Here is a 6,471-nt window from a genome sequence, read left to right as displayed (position 1 = left end):
CGTATCAGCATTTGGTACATGCCACTCATATCGCCATTGAAAACATATTCTCTGTGCGTTGATATGTATGATGCTTTGTTTGTACATAAGCTTAACAAATGTGGGCATGTTTTGTTAATTTGAATTTCGATAATGTGACAAAGGCATGAATTGGAAAGGCATATATGTGGTATACAGATGCATGTTAAATGATGTGTAATAAAGGCACAATGTGGTAAAAACCATGCTATACAGGCTGTTTCCCCTCTAGCTCTTGCTGCCTCTGTCCTGTTGGCAGCTCTTTGAATATCTTGTTATGCTCTTCCACTGCCAACCATTTCTCACTTTATGTATAATTTCACAAAGGTGTTGTTCTCTAAGGCATAGCAATGGTTTACTCCCCGACACCTCCAGTGATTGCACCCTCATTTTGCACAAACAATAATTAGTACAGTCCCTCTATGATGTCCATGGATGGCCTCACCACCTGAAAATTAGGTTAAACAGTAGGATGCCCTTGATTCTCCTCCGGTTTGCCATTCTGTCTGAGTTTCTTCGGTTTCTGTCAGCTACTCAAAGTAATACTGATACATCCCCAAGTTTGAGATACTGTCAGTGTCGAAGTCTCTCAAGTCTTCTTTCCTCTGGCTCATCAGTATGTTTAACCCAAGCTCTTATGTATTGTAGTGTCCATCCCAGCCTGGATACCCGCCAATGACTATGCCACACACAGAACTTAGTATTACACATCTTTATTCTTCTGCGTGTAACTGCAACTTAAACATTCTAAACAAATCTTTCATTGCATTCCTCTCTAACACGTACGTCACAGCTCTACGGAGTCTGGGAGGAACCAAAAGGGTGCCATCATAAACATTTGGAAGATGCTATATTGATGTATCTCTTAATGTGTACACTGGAGGATTCCAAGGGGAAAACCTGCCATCTCTAGTTTGTATACTACAGAAAATCTCACAAGGGGCCCTCATATCTGTGTTTTTAACCTGCACCAAAGTACTCCGCAAGAATATTGGTGTACCTCAGATATGTCCTGTGTTTGTGTAAATTCTTAACCTCAGATGCCAGTGAGTATGCCCGCTCCACTTCCCGGCTACCCGTATATCTTGTTGAGAAGTTTTACCTTGCTTCAGTGCGCACTGCTAAGAGATGAAGGTAGCACTGATGTCACAGCTGCTATCTTGCTCTTGATCTCTGGATCTCATTTAGAGGCCTAAACTCGCGGTTCACTGGCCTCATTATTAAGAAGCTACAATGGTGAAGCCTCAACTGGCTTCCCAACTCAAAGGCCTAGATAGGGTTTACTTTTGGTCACAGAGAGCTGCTCTTTGGCCATAGTGATGGTCACCTGGTAGTTTAGGACTGTTGACTATAAGTATTGTTCCATGCCCAGAAGTCATGCAGGTTCCAGGCAATGAAAGTCGCCAATGGCTCTCAAACACAGGCAGATAATCCCCCAAGCATCAGGGACATTGTTTTCTTGTCTTTCCTGTGCAAATACCAGCTTTTGGAGTCAATTCATTACAAATAGAAAAGGTATCTGACTGGGCATAAAAACACATGCCTTTTCACCAATCTCTTCAGTCTTCAGTGTAACCCTCATAGTGATTCTTGCCAGACAGACAATCAAGTGCTTGAAATGTGTGAGTTAAAGCTGCATATTTCATACTGACTGAAGAATTTAGGGACTGGTTTAGATACTGGTGATGAGGTTACTCCATTGGTATGGTGGAGTACTTTATACCCACTATATAGAGGGCCCTCTGGCCCATCAGACATCTTCTAATATTGGCCGAAACTGCCATCACAGTATTTTGTTGAATAAAATACAGCGAATGACCAGACACTTCAGGGGAGTTGCCTTCCAAGAGGTGGGGCTAATTTTGCAATTTTCAGGGGCCACCTGACTGTAGGGGGCAGAAAAGATTGGACATTCACTGCCCACTATAAATTGGGTAGTTGGTCGAGTCTCTAAACCTCCAATGACCCTTACACCTTCAGGTCATCTGTAGAGTATTTCAGCAATGGAGACACAGTAGTCCACAGCGCTGACATACTTAAGGTCTGCCCGCCTGTAAATCAGGTGGACGGATCTTCAATATGGCAGAAAGTTTTTTACTCCATTGCTGTTGCAATGGTGTACCCTCTCAATCAAACTATAAATCAGAGTTAATACCACATCCAACTCAGTGCTTAGAACCAAAAAGAAGTCTATTGTCCTCTGCCTAAATTGATTTGGTAATGGGCTCATGTACTCCAGGAAGGAGCTGGTTGATATGTTCTGCACCAGTAAAAATAATAGCTGATCTACAATGAACTTTGTAAAACAAAGGCTCTGGTCTTTTGAATGATTTCCACACCAAACTTAAAAAGGCGAGAAGGATTAGTTACTTACCTGTAATCCTAGTACTCTTCCAGGGGTATCCTCATCAAAGTCATAAGCATTAGAATATTCCCGCCCATGTGCGGGACCCCGGAAACACTATATTATATGTGCCCCACATATATATACTCATATATATATATAAATACACGGAACTCCTCTGTAAAAGTGCAGCGCATGGAACCTTAAATGCGACCTACTAAAGGAAATGAATGTGCCCTAATTGACATTGAACACTCGACTTGACTAACAAGCATAACAAACAATAAGGCATCCAATACGGACTACAAATCCCAGAAATGCGTGGTATGAAACGGGATTGAATCCACGCCTACCAGGAGATTTGAGCCAATAAGAATCCGTGAAGCTGGAGATGCCCAACGAGTGCTCATTGTCGGCAGCCCCTGAAGATGGGACAAGTTCCCTGAAACGCGTCGGGCAAATTTTAATGCAAGAAGGCGAAATGCGCTGAAGAGAAAAGCCCGGAGGGCGGAGAACTGTTGAGTGCCTCCTAGAAGCTCCAGGCGTTTGAGGTATAATATATAAATACATATATATATATATATAACATGCAATAGCAGCCAATAAAAACAGAGCTGAAATATGCTGTGTAGAATTTCCACCATACATGCAATAATAATACTAAGCATTAGAAACATGAGAAACAACACAAAGTTTGTTTTAGAAACTGTTTTAATGCTCAGAAAGCAGTAGAAATTCTTATAACTCACTGGAAGCATAGAAAGCTCCCAGGCTGCATTGCAAACACACAGTCTAAAAAGACTGAAAAGCTAACCTGTAGCTACATTGCAATAAACTGACACCGTGCCTTTAAGGCACTCATGACCCCCAGTATCCCATCATGCCTCAGGGGTGACAGTTAGGTCAGTTGTTCTTTTCGGAGACTGAAAATAAACCCAATAACAAATAGGTTAACCATATCTCCTTATTAAAGAATGTCCTTTGCCCGGGGAGGCGGGAGGGTTGCTTATGACTTTGATGAGGATACCCCTGGAAGAGAACTAGGATTACAGGTAAGTAACTAATCCTTCTCTTCCAGGGGATCCTCATCAATAGTCATAAGCATTAGAATAGAATAGCGAGCCTCACCTCATCTCCCTGCGGGCAAAGGAGTAACAATACAGTAATAAACCATATTAAGCCTAGCATTCACTAAGCTTGTACAGGCCGTAGGCTACCCAAATAGATTCCTCAAAGAGGCTTGTCCTACTTGAGTATCGGCCCTGGAATCAGACTCGAGACAGTAATGTCTCGTAAAGGTATGAACTGATTTCCAAGTCGCAGCCTTGCATATCTCTGACATTGGGATGTCGTGCAAGAAGGCTACTGTAGCGGCCTTCCCTCTAGTGGAATGCGCTTTGGGCGACTGCAACAAAGGCTTGCCTGCAAGCTGATAAGCCAATTTAATGCAAGAGACAATCCATCTCGCGATGGACCTCTTGGCCGCTGGAAAACCTGTTCGCATTGAACCATAGTTCACAAACAGTTGATCCGTTTTCCTAATCCCTTTGGTCATTTCCAAATAGAACTTGAGCACTCTCTTAAGATCTAAGGAGTGAAGTGACCGCTCGGCTGGGGTCGTAGGATTTGGAAAAAATGAAGGGAGGGAAATGGACTGATTTATATGAAAATCAGAGATGACTTTAGGAAGGAAAGCTGGATGAGCCCTTAGGACTACCCTATTGTGATGAAAGATAGTGTATGGTTCTTTCGCACAGAGAGCTTGAATCTCGCTGACTCTGCGAGCAGAGGTAATCGCCACCAAAAAGGCCGCCTTCCAAGAGAGATGCTGCAAAGAGGCCTTGTGGATGGGCTCAAAAGGTGGTGACATTAACCTGGATAGCACCAGGTTTAATTCCCATGGAGGAGAAGGATTTCGCACAGGGGGATACACTTTCTTCAACCCCTGGAGGAAGTCCTTAACCACTGGAACATGAAAGAAAGACACCTGATCTGGTGATTTTCTGTAAGCTACTATGGCTGACAAATGCACCCTAATAGAAGCGTATTTCAAACCAGCAGTAGCCAGGGAAAGAAGGTATGGCAAAATGACGTCCTCCTGTCCTTTAGTCGGATCAAGGTGGTGATCCCTACACCATAGGAAAAACCGCTTCCACTTAAACGCATAAGACGTTCTCGTGGAAGGTCTCTTAGCCTCCTTTAAAATGTTCATGCACTCAGGAGGCAAGTTCAAATGTCCATATTGCAGGATCTCAGGAGCCATGCTGTTAGGTTCAATGATGGGAGGTTGGGATGCATTATCCTCCGGTTCATTTTGCTCAACAGGTCCGGCCTGCAAGGGAGTCGTCTGTGTGGACACACAGACAGATGTAGAAGGTTCGGGTACCACCACTGCCGCGGCCAATCCGGAGCTATCAGGATCATTTCCATGTTCGACCTGCAGAGCTTGGAAACTACTCTCGGAATCAGAGCCAGGGGAGCAAACGCGTAAGCGAACGTCCCTGACCAATCCATCAGCAGAGCATTCCCCTGAGTTTCAGGCCGGTGGAACCTGGACGCGAAGGCGTGGCATTTGGAGTTTTCGTCGTCTGCAAACAAATCTATGGCTGGACGACCCCAGCAACGAAAAAGCTCTTCCACCACCTCGTCGTTTAGCACCCAGTCTGGCTGATCTTCGAAGTGCCTGCTGAGTGCGTCTGCTTTTACGTTCAACTCGCCTGGCAGGTGCACCACCACTATCGTGAGGCCTCGAGAGAGGAGCCAATGCCAAATTGCCTGAGCCTCTCGAGACAGAGGGCGAGATCTTGTGCCTCCTTGTTTGATCAGATAGAACATGGTGGTCGTGTTGTCTGTCTGAACTAGGACTGAGTTGGACTCTATCGCTGGTAAAAACGCTTTGAGAGCCAGGAATACCGCTCTGAGTTCCAGCATATTGATGTGGTATGTCTGCTCCTGCGCAGACCACAGGCCTTGAATCTGAAGCGGACCCATATGCGCTCCCCAACCTTGTAGAGAGGCATCCGTCACTATCGACTGGTTTGGAAGAGGCTGGTGAAACCGAACCCCCACCAGCAGATTCTTTCTCCGTGTCCACCATTTGATGGCGTCTTTCGTCGCTTGGGAGAGCTTGATGCGATCCTCCCAAAGTCCTGTCGCCTGGTCCCATTGATCCTCCAGGGCCTGCTGTAGAGGCCGCATTCTCAGCCTTGCGTTTGGGATGAGAAAGATGCAGGATGCCATGGAACCCAGCAGGGATGCAACTTGTCGGGCTGTTGGAAGCCGAGAGTCTATCAGAATTCCACATTTCTGGTTCAGGGAAAAAAGTCTCTCTTCCGAAGGAAACGCTTTTCCCACTTTTGTGTCCAGAACGGAGCCTAGGTAGTGAATTGACTGTGTAGGCCGTTGGACTGACTTCTCCAGATTCACATGGAGACCGAGCCTGTGCAATTGGAGAAGACACAGATGTAGATCGTGCGTTACCCGCACTGGAGACGGACCTTTTAGGAGCCAGTCGTCCAAGTATGGGTATAGGAAGAGTCCCTTCTTGTGCAGAAAAGCCGCCACCACCGCCATGCATTTGGTGAAGACTCGTGGTGCGGGCTTGAGACCGAAGGGTAGCACCGTGTACTGATAGTGTTTGTTCCCTACGACAAACCTCAAGTACTTGCGATGTTGTTGAGCAATTGGGATGTGAAAGTACGCATCTTGCAAGTCCACCGAACACATCCAATCTCCGGCTTGAAGATGTGGGCATATTTGGTGAAGAGCCAGCATGCGGAACTTTTCTCTGATGATGATCTTGTTTAGAAGTCGCAGATCGAGTATTGGTCTGAACTTGTCCTCCTGATCTTTTTTGGGGACAAGAAAGTACCTGGAGTAAACTCCCTTTCCTCTTTGAGCGAGAGGAACCTCCTCTATCGCTCGCTTTTGCAGTAGAACTGTTACCTCTCTTCGGAGCAAGCTTAGTTGGTGAGGGGAAGCGCTCTTTGGAGGTACGTTCTTTGGAGGAGCCAGGAAACGTAGTTTGTATCCATTGCGCAGTATATTCAGCACCCACTGATCCTTGCTGATGCTGACCCACTCTGCCAGGTGTTGTGAAGCACTTCCTC

The sequence above is a fragment of the Lissotriton helveticus genome, chromosome 7 (genome assembly GCF_964261635.1).
Source record: "Lissotriton helveticus chromosome 7, aLisHel1.1, whole genome shotgun sequence".
In the NCBI taxonomy this organism is placed as follows: Eukaryota; Metazoa; Chordata; class Amphibia; order Caudata; family Salamandridae; genus Lissotriton; species Lissotriton helveticus.
The sequence above is the reverse complement of the archived record's forward strand: the minus strand, read 5'-3'. Positions refer to the sequence as shown.